Consider the following 19,700-nt stretch of genomic DNA (forward strand, 5'->3'; position numbering starts at 1 on the left):
GGTGTGCATCGAGGCACCACTTCTCCGTCCATCCTGAGGCCGAGTCCCACATACAGCAACTAGAAGGATGTGCAGCTATGACATACAACTATCTACTGGGGCTTTGGGGGGAAAAAATAAAATAAATAAAATCTTTAAAAAAAAAAAAATATATATATATATATTTCCAATCTGACTCTTTCTCTGTGCCTTTATAATACTATCCTAAGCCAGGCCACACCATCTCTTACCTAGACTACTACTCTAACCTCACCACTGTTCTCTCTGCTTCCCCCTTCCCCTCTTCTCACCAACATTTCTCTCCCTATCTAACGCGGCACTAAGTCTGCTAGTTCTACCTTCTGAGTCACTCTCAATCTGCAACTTCATTGTCGTCCTAATCCAGGTCCACATCTTTGACTCTATCAGTGTTAAGTCATGGACTGTGGTCACTGAGAAACCCCAGAACTGTTATAAGAGGTCTCTGGAGACATATGTGCACATAAAACTTTCTGTAGTTTCCATAAGGACAACTACCACCAAGTGGGAATAAAAAAAATTTATGTTTACAATGGACTTCCAACTTGAAAAGTTAGGAACCACTGACTAAGACCTCTTGACCAATGGCCCTTGGCACTCATTTGGCCACTCTTTTATACATTATGCACTTTCTTCACTTCCAACACTGTTCCCTCTCAAGTATTTAGATCTGATCTCATCACTACCATGCTAAGACCTTGAGGGCTTCCTATTGCAAGAGAAAATATCATAACTCTTTAGTCTGTTGTTTGGGATCTCTTTTGCACCACCTTATCAATCTTGTACCCTCTGCACCTTCATCATTATACCTCTTTATTTGCTGTTCATTAGATATTAAAAAAAGTTTTTATGACATCACGTTTTATTCATGTTTTGGCTCTGATATCTTTGTTATTCTTTATCTTCTAGACAAAATATTTCAAGACCCAGTTCAATTGCTATTTCTGTGGAGACTTTCCCATTCTTTCTATGCAGAATAAGTTAACCATTCTATCAGATATGCTTCTATAGTATTTATGAAGTAGTAATAACGTTATATATATATATATATATATATATATATATATATATATATATATATATATATATATTCCCTTGATAGGATGATCTAAGAGCAAGAACTTTAAAAATCTAAAGTATCACCAGACCCTAGCATATATTCTGGTGCATAGTAGGCATGTAAATGTTTGGTACGTAAGTAATATTACCCACATGGTTTAAATTCATACTGATAAAGTATGCAAACTGTGTACTTTCAAACATCATCCTATTTTCAACTCTTGCTTACAAATTTTTTAAGTAAATATATTAATATTTATTAATATTAATACCTTAACAGTCTTGATTCATAATCATACTTAATTAGGGTAAACAGCCTACTATTTGGTCTTCCTGTCTTAGGCTCACTCTTCTCCAATTCAGTGTCTACTTTATAGTCAGAGAGCCATTTCCAAAATCAGAAGTTTGATTATGTTCCTCCTTTGTACTAGAAACCCTTGTATGTCCCAGATATAGTCCAAATTCCTTTCCATGGTTTGCCAGATCCTTCCTTCTTGGCCCCTACTCATCTCTTCAGTCTTGTGCCTCTCCACTCTAAACTCTATCTACCCCAGACTCCCAAAATGCCATTCTATGCCCCAGGCATATCAAACTAGTTTTAGATTCCTTTTTATCACATACTTTTGTGAATGTTGCTTATTCTATGCCCCTGGTTATACATCCTTCCCCTGTCATCTCCCCTTCAATTCCTTGGTGCCCTTTAGGGTTGGGACTTGACTTAAATGTCAACTAGCTCAATGCCCTCCCCAACCAAATCAATACCCTCCCCTCCAGCAACACTAGGTAGCTGTCCTTCCTCTGCCTCCCATCATATCCTGCTCTTGTCCCTATCATAGAGCTTGTCAGGGTTTATTTTTACTTCCTGTCTACTTTTCTGCCTACCTCACTAAACTTCAGAATCTTTTGAGTTCTTGAACTATCTTATTCATCATAGTGTCTCCATAATCTTGCACAGTCTCTGGCATGTAGTAGGTATTAAGTAAACATTTGTTGAATGGATGAATGCAAATTATTGTTTAGACCTTGGACTCAACCAAAATCTCAAGAGCAATGTGAGATCTTAGAAAAAATAAATTTCAAGCTGGTTTCAAGGATTCTCAGTGAAGAAGGGTCTCAAGTCAAAGGTGATTAAGAGTCTTTTGCTGGGAGAAAGGGGTTTTACCAGAGAAAAAAGGATACTCATGGTGAATTAGACGTTGAGAATCCAAATCTGGTTTAATAAGTCCTAATAATTTTAGAAAGAAAACCTGCTGCCCTCCAGAAAGGCTGAGCAGCTAGGTGTTGGTTTCCTTTATAACAAATGAAAGAGAGAAGACAGACCTGCAAGGCAGGAGACAAAGATTGTATATCTGAATTGGGTATGTGACCTTGAACAAGTCATTTCTCCTCTTTTGTCCTGTTTCAACTACAAAATAAGGGAAAAAGTTGGATTTTTCTTCAGAATCCCTGTTTAGTGAGTCTGGAAGGCAGCCCTCATCCTCTATTACCTACTATTGCAAAATCATCCTAATGGTGCGCCATTTTCTCTTCTGATACATCGTCTACACTAACAAAAATTTCATTTCTGAAATATTCCCAATGGTTTATAGATTCCAACCACTCCCCTATACCTCCTTGATGTTTCATCTTGGGCATGAACCCATCTCCAATCAATCAAATAATTCACCTCCTCCCCACTGAATTTGTCCATGAATCATTGGCTCAGGACTTTGACCAGAATAATTAGAAAAGAGATGTTTTCTTGCCACTGCTGTGGTCAGGCTGGTAGGATATGAGCCTCAAAGGGTAGCTTTGTGCACGTGGTGAGAGTCAACCTGTACAGGAAGATGACACAAAGGAGAGCAAGGCAAAGAGATGGGATGAGAGGAAGACCTGTTCCCCATGCCACTGTTTGAGTCCTTGGGTCCAGCAAAGTGCTAGTGCTGTCTTGTGGTTTTCAATTATTGTTGAGTTAGTTTGCCATCACTTCAACACTCCTATTATATTAAATTCAGATTTTCAGGTGAATCTCAATGTCTGTGTTTAACAATGGAAAAAAAGCCACCTCTTTTAAGGTTGTTGTTAAAATAACATATGAGAAATCGAATAGCATAATACATGGACTTGCACGAGGCTTTCAAGGCTTCTTTCCTTTCTTATCTGAATATATGTAATCCTGGTAGTTCTACTATCCTTCTCACGGTAAGTCAAATTGCTGTCAACGTTATGAAATAAGTAAATTCACAAGGCAAAATGCTTTGTTCAAGTGTAGACCGGAAAGCTTATTTATGTAGACCCAGCGAAGTTTCAAGCACTGGAGGCGTGCTTGGGCTCTACATTCTTCAAATCCTGAAAATCTATATTGCTGAATGCTCTTTTACATAGACTATTGAAGTTAATGCTCACATAAATCTTATTATACAGATCTTTATTATGCTTATTTTTAGATGACTAAACTATACTAGTTTCCTTGCCTTTTCCACCTTTTAGAGACTGTCTGCATTCCTTGGGCTCATGGTCCTGCATCACTCTGACCTCCACTTCTGTCATTTCGTGTCCATCTCTGACTCTGACCCTCCTGCTCTGCTTTTATAGGGATTCTTGTGATTACATTGGGCCCATAGAGATAATGCAGAATAACCTCACCATCTCAAGACCTTTAACTTAATCACATCTGCAAAATCCCTTTTAGTATGTCATGCAACATATTGATAGGTTTCAGGGATTAAGATGGTACATCTTCTTGGGGAGGGGTGGGCATTATCCAGCCTACTATACAAACCAATCCTTATAGAAATTAATAGACATGTCCAAAGCAACACAGATGGTTACTATGAAGGCTGGGTTTCAACTCCACCCAAGACCGTCCAATTCCAAAGTGTGTGCTCTTATCTATTATGTCTATGATATGTAGACACTGCTACATGGGACTCTCTATAATGCTATAGAAATATCGAAAACATAGTGTGGATTTATTTTATTGGCAGTCTCAAGAATTGTTTGTTTGGTCCTGCCTGAAGCCTTTTTCTGAGTCATAAGCTTCAGGAAAGTGTATCTGTTGCTGGAAAAAGTGCATCTGTGTACTCCTCTAGGCAGTCGCCAGACATTCATGTCCTTATGATTTACACTGTATACAAATCTTGACACCCAGTTAGTTTCCTGTTGGCAAAATGACTTCACTATATACATCATTCTTATCTTAAATGTTTGTGAACGTCAGTCAATCAACAAGCATTTATCGAGTGCCTAAAAAAGCATTTCACATAAATCAATGTGCTATAATCAATAAGATAACCACTCATATGTCACCAATAAAAGCAGTATTCCTCAAACGAAAGTTTACAGAAATGTGCAGATTGTGAAAACAAAAAAGCAATGTGACCTCCTGGTCAAATTATCCTTAATGACATGAAGCCTAGAAGATGCCTCAATGCTTCTATGTCTCTTTTTCTGTCTGTCTGTCTATCCATCTATCTATCTACCTACCTACCTACCTACCTACAGACCTACCTACCTACCTATTTATCCCTCTATTACATGCAGACACATACACACAATACATAATTGTCTAAGTAAAATATTTTCAGTGGATTGAGACATTCATTTTTTGTAGATGTAACATCCAGCACAGTGATATGACTCCAGTAAGTAATTCACCAAAACCATTTGTTGAAGTAGGAGGCACTATGAGTTGGACCCTAAAGCACAAAAATGCACTTTAACATTGAAGTCCTCTTCGTTAGGCAGAGGTGAGAATTCTGAATTATATGCAGCTCCTTGAATGTATTATACTCATATTATTACTAACATGGTATTATTAACATGTTATTATTAACGTGGTATTCCATTTGACTGGAATGCTCTCTCCAACCTCTTTACCTAGGTAACTCATCTTAACACCTCAGGTGTCACCTTCTTCCCACCTCTCATTCCCATACAATGAATTAGATGTCTCATTTACATGTTTTCATAGCATTCAATACTTGCCTCTATGGTGACCCAGATTATCATTCAAATTAGGTGGCTATTGATCTGTGTTGTCTACTGTACTGTGATCTCCGTGAAGACAAGGCTGTATCTTATCTACTGGTCAGCAGTCCCCAACCTGGAGCCTGGCTCATAGTAGAAAGAAAACACTCTGGGAGCTAGAAGATGAAAGGTCTAATAGTGTGTAGAGGCATTTGAAAAATGAGTTTTCTACAATGCTGGAACTCTCAATGCAAGTACTACTCAGAATCATATTCCTGTTTCGCCCACTTGATGAAATCCCTTCACTGTTACTGAGATTAGGTCAGAATGCAGGAATCAATATTTCCCTTAAATGGAAGCATATATAATGTATGTATAGTTCTTCATGGATAGTAATGAAAATACCAATTATGAAAAGATCATGGCCCAATAAGAAATTAAGCTTCTCAAATCAGCAAGACTCTACTCCACTGGCAGATGCATGCCCGCCATCATCCCTTAGGGATTTTGGGGTCAAGGGAATCCACACTGAAATAGGCTACATCTGTTCCAGTTCTGGGTGGCCAAACTCACTTCTAATAAGATTCTCTATCTTTGATTAAATAAATTGAGAATTTAATCTACCACCTCGTGTTGTGGCTGTGTATGTGTGTTTTGTTTCTATCTGCCAAACTTGAAATGACACAAAAACTCAGAGAAAGTTTTATAAAGGAAATAACATTTGAATAAAGAATGTTATAGAAGGCTAGAATTTTGTCCTGTGCAGGAGTAGCTATGAGAACCTTCAAGGTAGAGGGAAAACATACAAAACTACAGTGGTGTTCAGGAAAAGAGAGAAAAAAATGACTGGAACATAACATGAAATTAGACTGGTACACGGAGAATGTTGGAAGATAAGATTGGAGAGGTGAGTTGGACCTTGACATTGAATGTCTTCAAAGTCAAGTTAAAGAGTAAATGTTAGCAGGAAGTGGCATAAAATTATTTTTTTAAAACAGGATATTTATTTAGTAAATTAATTCCTATTTAAAAGCCATTGAGGGCTAACGCTGGTCTGTTGATTCTTCAAGCCTCTTTAGCTTAACTACTCCCCACTGTTCATCTTCCTCTGAACAGTGTCCTTGCTATTTTCTGATGCTGAAATGTACAGAGAAATTTCACAATAATGTGAAGTCATTCAGGGCCAGGATAACAAGCTACCTCATTCATGAAATAATTCCAAATTCTCACTCATTAAGAGCCCCCTAGTATTCTTTCTATTTCAAGTTTCTGAAATGTTTCATATTTTATATTAGAGTTAGTTTTGTTTATATCTGTCTCTCCTACTAGAATACAAACCCCTTAGGCATAGAAGACATGTCTGATTTTTAACAGCAACAGTGAAAACAATATAAAAATATCACTAAGGACTGTACAATGCTTACTGTGTGATAGGAACATCTCTAAGCACATTACAAGGATTCACTTACTCAGTACTTTGAGATAATGAAAATGTGACAGAGAAGCACAAGGTCATATACTTTGTATTAGACAGAATTATCAACCAGAAATTCTGGATCCAGAGTTCTTGCTCATAAGCATATGCAACACTGTTCCTTTATCGAAACCAAGGATGGTGTTTTGTATATGTTATAATTAAATAATAATGATAATAATAATAACACTATTTACCCAGAGTCTTACTCTCAAAAATATAACCAATTAATTTATTAAATCAATAAATATTTATTAAGGTATGTTATATTCCAAGTACTTTCTCTTTGCTCAGGATTCAGTAGTAAACCAGACTGGCCTTCATAGACCTTACAGCCATGAGAGATTATACTGCTACAAAAAGTCACTTACAAATAAACTTTTACTCGTTTATAGTAGGTATCAACAACCAAATTACATCTTCAGTCATAATTTTTAATGACAAATGTAAACCTGAAACAGTGCTGACCATTTTAGTGAATTCATATATTCTTTTGGAGTTTTTATTGGTACATGGCATTATTAAGAAAACAAATTTTAGTAACAGTTGGGAAATTTTAATAAATTACTTTAGACAAATAATTTTCTTGCTTATCAGGGTTTATATATCAGAAAGAATATCCAAATTAGTTAGAAATTCTTACATTGCAAGAGGTAGTAATTTTAGACCCAGGAGCAAGCCTCTGATATAATAATTCTTGATGTTTGAATTCATCATGTTATAACTGTTCGGGAAATAGCTGCTTACCTATAAAAGTTAAATGTACTCTTTCATCCATATGAAGTATTTGAATCACACATGTCAGGCAGTTTCTCATGTTTCCAGTTCAGTACCACAAATAAGCCATTATTTTCCTCCTGATTTAGCATATTGATTTATAAATTCCTTATGAATTCCTTAATGCAGTGTTAAATGAAATATAGAAATACTGATACTAACAATTGTTGTCCTTTTGAGAAGTGAGAGATGAAAGAATCAAAACCCAAGGCTGCTTCTTTGGACCCATTAAATGGCTGTTCAGTTTCACCAACATAGCTAGTTAATGACTAGTTCTTCCTAGGCTAAATTTCAAGAGGTCCTTTATAGCATTTTTCTGCAATCTCCTATATTATGGTTCCTTCTAATATGACTACCAACCAGACAGTGCCTGGTTAAGGTAACAAATACCTGTGTCAAATATTTTCAATAAAGATGTTTCAACATGTCTCACAGACTTTATTTTAAAAATAACATTAATATTAAAATATGCTAAACAATCAAACATATCATCAGACACCCTAACTTTTCACTTTATAGATAGCATATTTATATAAAAACATAAAAAATATATAAAAATACAATAACATGTATACAAACATGTCATCTCTCACTTTGCAACTCCTATATTTTCTATTCATTGATTTAATTTCTTTCCTTTCCTCTTTTATCATTCTAATTTTTCTAGATTGTCATGAGCCATTTTAAAAAACTCATAACACTTTTATTTCAGCATGTTCTCAACTGATACTTAGAATCTATTTTATAATTGCTCAACATTATCATATTTTCCTGTGGTAATATCAGATAGCATTGTCTCACTTGCAAAATGAATACTTAAGAGAGAAATGCTGTGAGAACAAATCACTTTATTATAAAATGGTAACAAGCAGGCAAGGTGGTATAGAACAGGCAGTATTCTATTTCAACTCCTGTAATAATATTTCCTCTTGTATTCTCAAAGGAGATGATTAAAAATATATTGCTAAGATGCCTGTCTAAAAGAAAAATATCACATGTAGACATTAATATAAATTCCAATTTCTAAATCATAATTAAAAATTATATGTAATTGTATTTCCAATGACTCTCCAAAGATATCTTGCATTATTCAATGAAGTAAAAGAGAGATGCAAACACCAACAATTCCTCTTGAATAACCCATCTGATTTACTACACACTTAAGAATAAAATTCTTCCTGTTGATATTGCTTTTCAGCTAAGTTGCATAGATCCATAAGGAGCATAGATCCACAGATCATCTAAATTATTTATTAGGAAAGAAACTAGATTTCCCTTGGTTTATTATAAAACCTGTGACTTTACAATTATGGTTATTTCAACTTGAATGCAATATGAATAACAACAGAAAATACCAACTACCATTAAAATCATTAAATCAGCTCTGAAAAAACACTTAGTTTGAAATTAGCTCCCTAATTAATAAGTTCTAGCAAACTTTAGTATTAAATGTGCATGCTACAATATTGGGAAACCTAACATTTTGTGACAAGAGTTTATTACTTTCATGCATAAAAGAAACTAAATACTTCGTCCCATTCAAATTCTAGAAAAATGAGTCATTCAGTTCCATATTTTTAAGCCAAATATGAGAAGAAAGAATTTCAGAGACGTTCCATATTTTTCATGGAGTGTGAGAAAATTTTAAAAATATAAAATCTAGGGGGCCGGCCCAGTGGCGCAAGCAGTTAAGTGTGCGCGCGCTCCACTGTGGCAGCCCCGGGTTCGCCAATTGGGATCCCGGGTGTGCACCAAGGCACTGCTTGTCAAGCCATGCTGTGGCGGCGTCCCATATAAAGTGGAGGAAGATGGGCACGGATGTTAGCCCAGGGCCAGTCTTCCTCAACAAAAAGAGGAGGATTGGCAGATGTTAGCTCAGGCCTGATCTTCCTCACAAAATATATATATATATATATATATATATATATATATATATATAAAAAATCTAACCAAATTACATGGTTTTGTAGAAACCAATAATCCATAGTTTCTCTCAAGTTATCTCAAGTTAGTTTCCCTATTTTTCCTCTTTTTCTATATTTGTATGGACCTTTTGTTTTCCTTTAAAATATAATTTATGACAACATAAATATCAGATGCACTCCAAATCTTTTAATTCAATTATCTTTTGCCACTTTGCAGATTGAACTGTTTCACCTTTCCTACTGTTCAGTAAGGGATAAATAAAAGATAAAATATTTCCCTAGGTACTTCATCTGCAGGAAGATAATAGAATATTCCACTCCCTGTAAGGGATATTCTAGCTTTGAAGACCAAGGTACCAGAATATCTACTTTAAAAAAATGCAGCAGGGTCAGCCCGGTGGCGCAAACGTTAAGTGCGCACGCTCCACTTCGGCAGCCCGGGGTTCGCAGGTTCAGATCCCTGGTGCGCACCACCGCACCGCTTGTCAAACCATGCTGTGTCAGCATCCCATATAAAGTAGAGGAAGATGGGCACAGATGATAGCCCAGTGCCAATCTTCCTCAGCAAAAAAGAGGAGGATTGGCATTGCATGTTAGCTCATGGCTGATCTTCCTCCCAAAAAAATAAATAAATAAATGCATCATATTAAGAAATGTGTTGTCACTTACCAGTCAGTTTACATCTTAGAACCGGTATCCAAACACAATTGACACTGAAAGAATAAAGAGAAATAATTAAAATATAAAAGTAAAAATATGAAAACTGAGTATTTCACTTAGAAATCATATTGTTAGAGCTATATTAAGACAGCTACTATTTAAATACATGCTATTTAGACAAAATTTATTTCGATGAAAATAATGACCATAGATTCTCCATAGATAGGCAAATCTGTACAAACTGATCTTAAAAGTTCATGGCAAAGAAGTTAATGCAGTAAATTCTTTAAAGGCATCAACTAGGGTTAAAATATATTCAGGATAAAAACAGTTCTAGTTAGAGTCTATGCCTACTTAATTGTTGTCTAACCAGATGTGATCAAAATAGAGATGGTCATATTTATTGTAGCTTTTTCTCATAACACGAGGATTGGCAAACTTCTCTAGAGACAGCAAATATTTTAGGCTTTATAGGCATGCAGTCTCTTTCTCAACTACTCAACTCCATGTATGTAAATGAATAGGTATGGCTGGGCTCCAATTAAACTTTATTGATAAAATCAGCTAGCTGGCAAGGATTTTGCCCCAGGCCACAGTTTGATGACTCCTGGCAAAACACATTGAGAGTTCCAACTCAGAAATATCAATGCTAACACACGGCAGACAATGAAATATAGAGAATCACGGGAAGTGAATAATTAGAACCCTTAGCTTCAGAATAAGCTATGTGATTTAAAATCACGCTATAAAATCCTATGGGGTTCTCAGTTGCAGAATGATGATATATGAGACTCAAACAGAGTAATTATTTTTAATATTTATAGTAAATTTTGTATATTATATTTTATATAGCATATTTTTATATAGTAAATTTTGTATAGTATATTTTTAATGTATTGAACATATAAGGTAGGTATCTAAAAATGTGATAGGAAATCTCATATATATTTTTTTTTTGTGAGGAAGATCAGCCCTGAGCTAACATCCATGCCCATCTTCCTCTACTTTACATGGACAGCCGCCACAGCATGGCCTGACAAGTGGTGTGTCAGTGCGTGTCTGGGATCTGAACCTGGGTCGCCAGCAGTGGAGCGCATGTGCTTAACCACTACGCCATGGGGCCGGCCCCTGGAAATCTCATATTTTTAAAAGAATGAAGACCTTTATTTGTTTATTTTTATTTATGCTTTAAAAAAAATTATGCTAAGTGCTAATGAGATTCCTGGGACCTAACTTTTGCTTATATCAGGGAGTTCAAATACTAAATGAGGAAAAATAACAGATTAGAGTTAGCCAGAGAGATTCATCAGTCTAGCTTTACAATCCTTAGGAAATGAGTTGAAAAGATGAGTCTAGAAAGTATTGTTCCAGAGAAAGTTCTGATGTCAGTCTGGAAGGCAGCAGTGAGGGGTTCCCTGCAACAGTTTCATTATTTGAGCATTAGTTAACCTGTATGTAATTTTGCTAGAAACAAGGGGACAGACTGAACTGTCAACACACTCAGCTATTCAGAGAAATTTAATTTTACTCTTTTTGGAAATATGGGATCAATTCAAAACGGGGTAACATTATGCAGAAGAGAAACAATTATATTTGTGACAGAAGGGGTTAGTAACAAGAATTCTTGCCATTATTTTACAGTTATAACTGTTACTTATTAATTTTTGAATTTTTGAAAGTGGTTCTATGTGGTAGGCCTCAAAGTGCATTTCAATATTTAGGGAACGCCTACCCCCACCCACACACCTACACACCCACTTACACTCCAAGTGGGTATTTTCACTTTGAATGGCTAGCTTGTCCTAGTAACTTTACCTGTATACTCAAAGAATGGCTCCACTTGTCAGAGCAAAGAAGTATTAAGGAAGCATCTTTAACAAACACAAATTATGGATTTCTTATTCTCTTCATTCATATGACTCCCAGTTATGGCTCAATATGTCCCCCTCAAGTTCAAATGTTGGAGTCCTAACCCCCAGTACCTCAGAATGTGACTGTGTTTGGAGATAGGTCCTTTACAGATGTAATAAAGGTTAAATGAGGTCATTAGAGCGGGCCCTAATCCAATATGACTGGTGTTCTTATAAGAAGAAGAAATTCAGAGACAGATGTGAGTGCATATTGAAGAAAGACCATGTGAAGACACAGGGAGTAGACAGCTATCTACAAGCCAAGGAGAGGGGCCTCAGAAGAAATCAACCCAGACAACACCTCAATCTCGGACTTCTTGACCCCAGAACTGTAAGAAAATAAATTTCTGTTGTTTAAGCCAACCTGTCTATGGTACTTTGTTACTGTAACCTTAGCAAACTCTTACATTCCTTCTCTCCCATGCCCACCTATAATACCAATCAAGGAATGACAGCGGCAAAACAGACTTTCTCTGCTGCCTGAAATCTAGCTAAAAGCCAACTTACCCCCCTGCCTCCACCAGCTACAGTGACTGCTAGCAATTAGAGAAGTAATTGTGTCATGCTTGGCCTGAAGAAAGAATAACCGGCTGCAGGTGGAGGGGGGAAGGAAGAAAGCTCATTGTGAATGGCAGTTCTCCATTGTAAGAGAAGCTGTAAATGGATCCGGAAAATGCAGTCAGAATCCATGTGGTCAGAAGCTATACATTGCCCCTCTTTTGGTACATTCCCATTTCTTGGCTGTACCGCACAGGCCAGATGTTGGAATTCCAATTAACCATGTAACTGCCAAAAATGAAGGTTGTTTCATGAGACCTTGACAGACTGCTCATCATTTCAGAGAAAATTGAGGCTCTTAAACATTAATTTGCTCAAAGTCACAAAAGTAGTGATTTGTAGATCCTGCATTCATTAGAAAACCACATTAGTCTTTTTTCCAAAGTTTATGCACTATGGAAACCCTGTCTCAGTGGGCAGTTCATTCATTGGTTCAACAAATGTTGATTGAGTGCCTGCTATGTTCCAGACACACCTTGTTATTTAGGACACAACAATGAACAACACAGATTAAGAGCCTGCCTCCTTGAGTTTATATTCTAACAATGGGTGAAGGACAATAAACAATAATCATAATAGGTAATTACATTACATAATATAAGATTTAAAGTGTTAGGCAGAAAAGACCAAGTACTGTAGGATAAAGGGATTGGGGGTTGCAGGGTAGAAGTTGACATGGAGCAGGGGAGGAGGAAGTTCGTGGTTTTAAATTGGGTGTTGAAGGTAGGCTCATTGACATTTGAGCCAACAATTGGGAGATGAAGGAGGTAAATAGATGGTTATTTCTGTAAAGATTGATCCAGGAAGAGAATTCTAGTACAAAGGCCAGGACTTAAGCTTTAGGGCTGGAACCTGCCTGACTTTTTTGAGAAATAGCAAGGTGACCATTGTGACTGGAATAGAGTGAATGAAGGGGAAAGGGATAGGAGATAGAGCCAACTCAGGAGAGAGGAGGGGAGGATATTTGATTAGACAGGCCCTTGCAGGCCATTGAAAAGAGACTGGATTTTACTCCAAGTACAGTAGGGAACCATTGCAGGGTTTTGACCAAAAATTAATCCTTATTAAAAGGATCACTGTGGCTGCTCTGTTGAGCATGGATCTGGGTTTTAGACAAGGTGTAAGCAGGGAGATGAGTTAGGACGTTACTGCTGTTACTCTAGTGAAAGATGGTGTGACTTGGACCATGGTAGTAGCGATGGAAATGGTGAGAAGCAACTGATTATTGATGAATTTGGAAAATATTAGAGATTTGAGGCTATCCTGACATACTAGATATAGATTCTGAGAGAAAGAGTAGAGAGAAATCTGTTTTTTTATATGTAAGCTCTTTCCTTTAAGCTTTCTCTTTTATATAATAGATGTTGTGTGGCATGATAGGGCATGAGCTTTGAAGAAAGGCTAATCTGGAGTTGATTTCTGGCCCTACTGTGTACCAGGCATACCCTCCTTAGAGAAAATAGTGTTGTGGTTAAGAGCTCAGGTCTGAAGTCTTGTGATCCTTCATGTGAATGCTGGCTCTTTCACTTACTGAGTAACTTTGAGCAATTTACTTTGACTTTCTAATCCTCAGTATTCTCATTATGTAATTGGAATAATGAACGTAATTACCAGGGAGGGATAGAGAAAGAGATACAGGAGGGAGAAAGAGAGAATGTGTTACATCTGTTAAGGCATATTAAGCATATCAGCCAAGCACACAGTAGGTGTGGTAGATTGAAACAATGGCTCCAATTCGTCCTCCCTACCTGTAGCCCTGCCCTTTTCTGTGTAACTTGGCAGTTGATTCTTCTAAAGAGGAAAAGTGTATTTTCTCACTCCTTGTGTTTGGGTTGAGCCCAGTGACTTACTTTGGCCCATAGAATAAGGTAGAAGTGACAGTGTGATGATTCCAAGCCTAGTTCTTAAGAAGCCTTGGGTATTTCTGCTTTTTGTTTTCGCCTCCATCCCAGCCCTGGATTGACCAGAGGAAGAGAGCTGCGTGTGGCAGAGCCACTTCCGCTGACGCTGTGACCTGCAGCATGAAGCAGAGCAGCCCCTGCTACCTCACCATGAAACAGAGATGCCCAGTGAGCCCAGAGGAACCCCAACCAACCCAAAGACACGTGGGTAAGAATCAGCAGTTGGCGTTTTTAGTCATTGAGTTTGGGAATGCTTTGTTGTACAGCAATAGTTCATTGATTCAGTAAGTAGTAAATAATCCTATGTCTATTTCCTTAGGATTCTGATGAAAACAAAACAAAAAACAAACACTTCCCAACTCCCCCCCACCCCCCAAACAAACCCTATCTGTCGATTGAATCACCTCCTTTTGCTTTATAGCTTTTAATAGTTTAATGCTGAGAGCAGATAGGGAATTAAGACACAGGTCACATTCTTCAACACAGAATACCAAATTTTACATTAAGCCATCCCAAGAGTCACTTAACTCCTCCCTCTTTATGTTACAGAGGACCTTGGAGACTTTGGTAAGTGCTAGAAACCTTCAGATGGGATCACAAGCCAGAGTCACTGAGTTTGAGCAATATCCTTGACTATATCAGATATGTGTCTCTTATTCATCGTAAATACAATGGGGAAATGAGCTGCTTTAAGCCAGTTCTTTCTAAATGAAATATGCCTTTAAAAAAAAAAGATAAAACATTTTGTTGTGTGGAGGGGTATATTGTTGTCACTGAGGTTATTACTATATTTTAACTAATTTTTAAATGTAGTGTGTGTGTCTGTCTTCATGTGTGAATTCTGTATTTACAAATTTGTGTACTAGTTAAAATATATTTGTAACCCCACAATCAATATTTGTGACACTTCCACAGTCATTTGTAGACATGCACAGAGTGGTGAAAATTTTGAGTCACCAAAGGTACATATTTCCAGCTGAGGTAAAGCAAGGCGATGCTGTGTCTTCTTGTTTCAGCTCATACTGGAAACGTGTGTCCTTTTCATGGTCTATTTAGTATCATGTTTTTCTAATTTTTGTGCTTTTTATTGGTAACTTCACTGTTTAAAATGTCCCCCAAGTATAGCACTAAAGTTTTGTCAAGTGTTCTAAGTACAAGAAGGCTGTGATGTGACTTCTGGAGAAAATATACGTGTTATTGTGAGGAAGATTAGCCCTGAGCTAACATCTGATGCCAATCCTCTTCTCTTATTTTTTGCTGAGGAAGATTGGCCCTGTGCTACCATCTGTGTCCATCTTCCTCTATTTTGTATGGGATGCTGCCACAGGATGGCTTGGCAAGCGTTGCATTGGTCCACGCCCGGGATCCAAACCTGCAAACCCCAGGCTGCCGAAGCAGAGTGCACGAACTTAATCACTGCACCACTGGACCAGACCCAAAAATACATGGTAGGTAAGGTTTGGTCAGCATTGAGTTATAGTGCTGTTGACTATGAGTTCGATGTTAACAAATCAACAATATATAATAAATGTCTTCACACATAAAACAAGGTTATGTAAGTTGACAAAAATGTTGTGACCAGAAGTTCATAGGAACCTAACCCTATATTTCTCCTGGGAGAAGTGGTTTAGTATTTGCTAGCATAGTGGTCATGGTAACTTTACAGAATATAACTACTGCAACTAATGAGAATTGACTGTGTGTATGTGTACATGCATATTTGTGTCTATACATACATCTATATATTTCTCTATATGTATCAGATGTCTCTCTTAGAATAGCGTTTTAACTATACCTCCTAATACTTCCAATCACCAAACTATTCTTTACAGAAAGAAGACACCACTTTCCCTAAGGCAAGCCTAGCGTCTTTCGTTAAATGATGATGATGATGGAGATTGTTCCTAACTGTACTAGTCGTTTAGGTCGTCATCATTTTATATCTCTTCAGTTATAACATTTAAATGAATGAGATTGCTACCATGAGATGCAGTGGGAGAAAAAATGCTGAATGAATAGCTGCCCCAATCTTATTCATAAAGCACCATTTTAAAAAGAATATTTCTAAGTCAGTAAAACATCTCATTAAGATGAGGATTATGGAAAGATTTAATAAGTATCAACAGCAGCGGTTTATCCCTAAAACAACCATTTCCTCACTGAATTCCCCCTTTCCTTTTTGAACTCAGTATCTTCTCTATACCTCATTATTGTACTTAACCTCCATTGCAATGGTCATTTTATCTTTCTCTTGTCTTTGATCTTTCCTCAACCCCTAGCCCAGTGTCTGCCACATAAGTTCTTGAACCACGTAGTAAACTGTGATTATGAAATATTTAACTGTTACCACACTACACTGGGGTTTCATACGCATTTTAAATGCATGTATACGTGTGTGCATCATTTGTAATATTTAAAATGTAATATTTATCTCCGTATAAACTACCCTAAACCAAATATTTTATCTCACACACCCAAGGAATTTCTTTTTAAAATTTCCAGCCTCCACCTCAGTCTAAGCCAACACCAGTTGTTGGAGGAGGTCATTGAGAGGACGTAGCTGCTGGTTGACCTGCGAGCTGGACTCGGGCAATCAGAGGCTCCCTCACCCCACCCCGGTCCTTGGAATATATGTTCAGCCCACCAGTCCCATAGCCGGAACCATTTCGAGGAAGCAGTCTTGAGAGAGTAAGGTGTTGTTGAGACCATCTGGACTGTATATGTAGCCGAACCCCGTTAAGTCTTCTATGTAAACCTTTAAGATTCTAGCGGGCAGGTATGGAGACTACTTGTCTTGCGGCTGTCCAAGACAAGCCTCACACGGAAGTTCCCTTGCTTATTAAAATTGCCATCTACCAATCTGGAGTGGTCTGCCTCTTTCTTCCATCTCGCCTTGCCCTCCATGTGCAGTGGCTAGTTTGCAAACCAAGGGAAGAGCATGATCTTTGGTTAAATAGGGATTTACATTCTGGCTCTACCACTTAATGATGGAACATCCAAAAAGCTACAAAACTGCTCCAACCTTCAGCTTCTCTATGTGTAAAATGGGTGGTAGAAAAAGATCACGCATGTGGTTGTGGATTGTGCTAGATCTTATATGTGAAAATACCTGGGCAAATGGTATTCACTTTAGACACATTAGTTAGCTCTCCTTCAAGATATTACTTATGTGCATATCTTCAAATAGTTTAATGATAAATTTGCTTCTCATAGAGATTATCATTGTTGTTTTAATTTTCAGAAATGTAGGAATCTGGATGCAGCTGGAGGGCTGTGAATTATCAAAAAAAGTCTCTGCTATAGGCAATAATTTTAATGTTAATTAGCTCCATCTGGAAAGAAAAGCAGGTGTTGAAATTGATCACTTAAGTACAGAAAGCAAAGGCTGTTTACTAAACTCTCCCTAAATTAATTTGGCTGAGCTTCTGGTTAAATTGCTTTCGAGTCACTTTTCTATAAATGCCTTATACAAAGTGCTGAAATTGGAAAAAGAAGTAGACCAAGCAGGTTTTAATGAAATGTAACAAATTGGACTGAAAGGTCATCTAAAAATAAAAAAAAATACATTTTAAAAATGAAAAAATTCAACAATTTTGCTTCAATAGCAGGTGGATTTTGAGCAAAAAAAAAAAAAAAAAAACGAAGGCATTTCTCACATGTTGTTCACAAATCACCCGAATCAAATCAAAGTGGGTGCACTAGAAAAGGGAGAGTCCTGGGCTCTCTGCCAGACCCACGGAGTCACATGTGCCAGCCAGGCCTAAGAAGCAACATTTAACAACTACTCAGGTGATTTTTATTCGCACTAAAATTTGAGAATCATTGTCCTAAGGATGGAGAAACACCAAATCACATGATAGTGACACAGGGTCTTGGAAAGATGACAAATTAGGATAATGGTTGTCTGAGAAGGTAAAAGATAACACAGAAGCTTGGAGAATATCATTAAGAATCTGAACACCAAAACCAAACCTATACTTACCATTTAAGAAAATACTGATATAATGGTAGCGTTCATTTAGTTTCTTGCCTTCTGTCATTACCTAACTCCTCAATAGAAAGCCCAAATTCCTTGAACTTCTTTCCAAGGCCTTCCATAATTTGATTTGTCTGTCCATTCCACTCCAAACTGGCAGCATCAGCATAACCCAGAATTGCAGAATCAGAAATTCTGGGGATGGGGCCCAGCAATCTGAGTTTTAGCAAGGCCTCCAGGTGATTCTGATGTACATGAAAGTTTGAAAACTATGCATCCTTCATGGTTCATCATGATTCATCAGACTTTAGTCAATTGCTATGAACAAGGCATTAGAGATGAGACTGTAATGTACAAAAATAATGGGATCTATTGTTTCCCTGTCAGAAAAGAGTTTGCTAGAGCTAATGTCTCCAACCATTAAAGAACCAATACTTATATTTACTACATAGCAGTTACTCTTCTGAGTGCTTTACATTTATTACACAATTAATCTTCACTGCAACCTAAGGATATAGGTCTGATTATCACCATTTTACACAATGATACTGAGGCACAGAGAGGTTAAGCAACAGTGCTAAAGCCACATAACAGCTGAGGGATAGAATCAGAAGTTGAAATCAGATAATGTTTCTCTAGAGCTCATGTTCTCCATCACTCTACAAAATGCTTTCAGGAAATGTTAGCCATTCTCAAACACCACCTGAAGAATTCTTAGCCTTGATCAAGATAAAGACAATGTTCAAACTTGGAAATGGAGTAGGATTGACTAGCCCCAAATATTTCCAAGATCATAAGTGAAGATATTTTGACACTAAGGTAACTTTGTTCTCAATAATCCCCTTTTTTCCCCATCTCACCTCAAAGCCTGCTTATCCTTAGGTTTCTATATAACATCACTTTATTAGAAAGGCCTTTCAGCTATGTGAACTTGAAGCAAAACAGGGCATATCACAGCCTAGTTTTCCTCAAATATAGACTGAAGATAACAATATTATTTAACCATGGAGAAATAGTCTGAAATGAATGAATATATGTGAAAGCGCATTTTAAACTTTAAAACATTAACTATGTGCTTGTAACGTGGTGTCATAGTATTTTTCATACAGAGGATTTCAGGTACTTATTGATTGGAGAGTGTCTCCTTTCACTCACCTTTTATACCCCAATTAGCACTGTCTTTATAGATTGGTTGCACAAAGTGCTTTTGTTTTAGCACCTCATTCATCAAATCTCAACCCTCACCCTCCACCCCACAGTAGAAAAATGTTTTTCAAACTTTCCTACCATAAGATTAACCTGAGGTGCTTTTTAGAAAACCATATTCTCTAGTGTCTCCTCTGGAAATTGTAATTATTTAGGTCTGGCATGAGACCCAAGATACTGTATATTTTAAGAAATATCCCAAGTGATTGTTATGATGAGCTGAGTATGGAAAATACCACAGTGAATACTAAAATTCTTTTGGAGATTTAAAAACAAAAATGAAAAAAC

The 19,700-nt window shown here is 37.1% G+C and overlaps 1 long non-coding RNA gene across 5 annotated transcripts in view; it reads right to left on the bottom strand.

Annotated features, from left to right (window-relative positions):
* Nucleotides 1-19,700, bottom strand: part of LOC147916645 (uncharacterized) — a 1,218,588-nt gene that overhangs the window by 999,196 nt on the left and 199,692 nt on the right. For all 5 annotated transcript variants that reach the window (XR_015552701.1, XR_015552703.1, XR_015552704.1 and 2 more), the window contains exon 2: nt 9,871-9,914. This is a non-coding gene — a long non-coding RNA (uncharacterized LOC147916645). The remainder of the gene's footprint in view (nt 1-9,870; nt 9,915-19,700) is intronic.

Source organism: Ceratotherium simum, chromosome 7 (assembly GCF_057802395.1).
Source record: "Ceratotherium simum simum isolate JZ-2026a chromosome 7, ASM5780239v1, whole genome shotgun sequence".
Classification (NCBI taxonomy): Eukaryota; Metazoa; Chordata; class Mammalia; order Perissodactyla; family Rhinocerotidae; genus Ceratotherium; species Ceratotherium simum.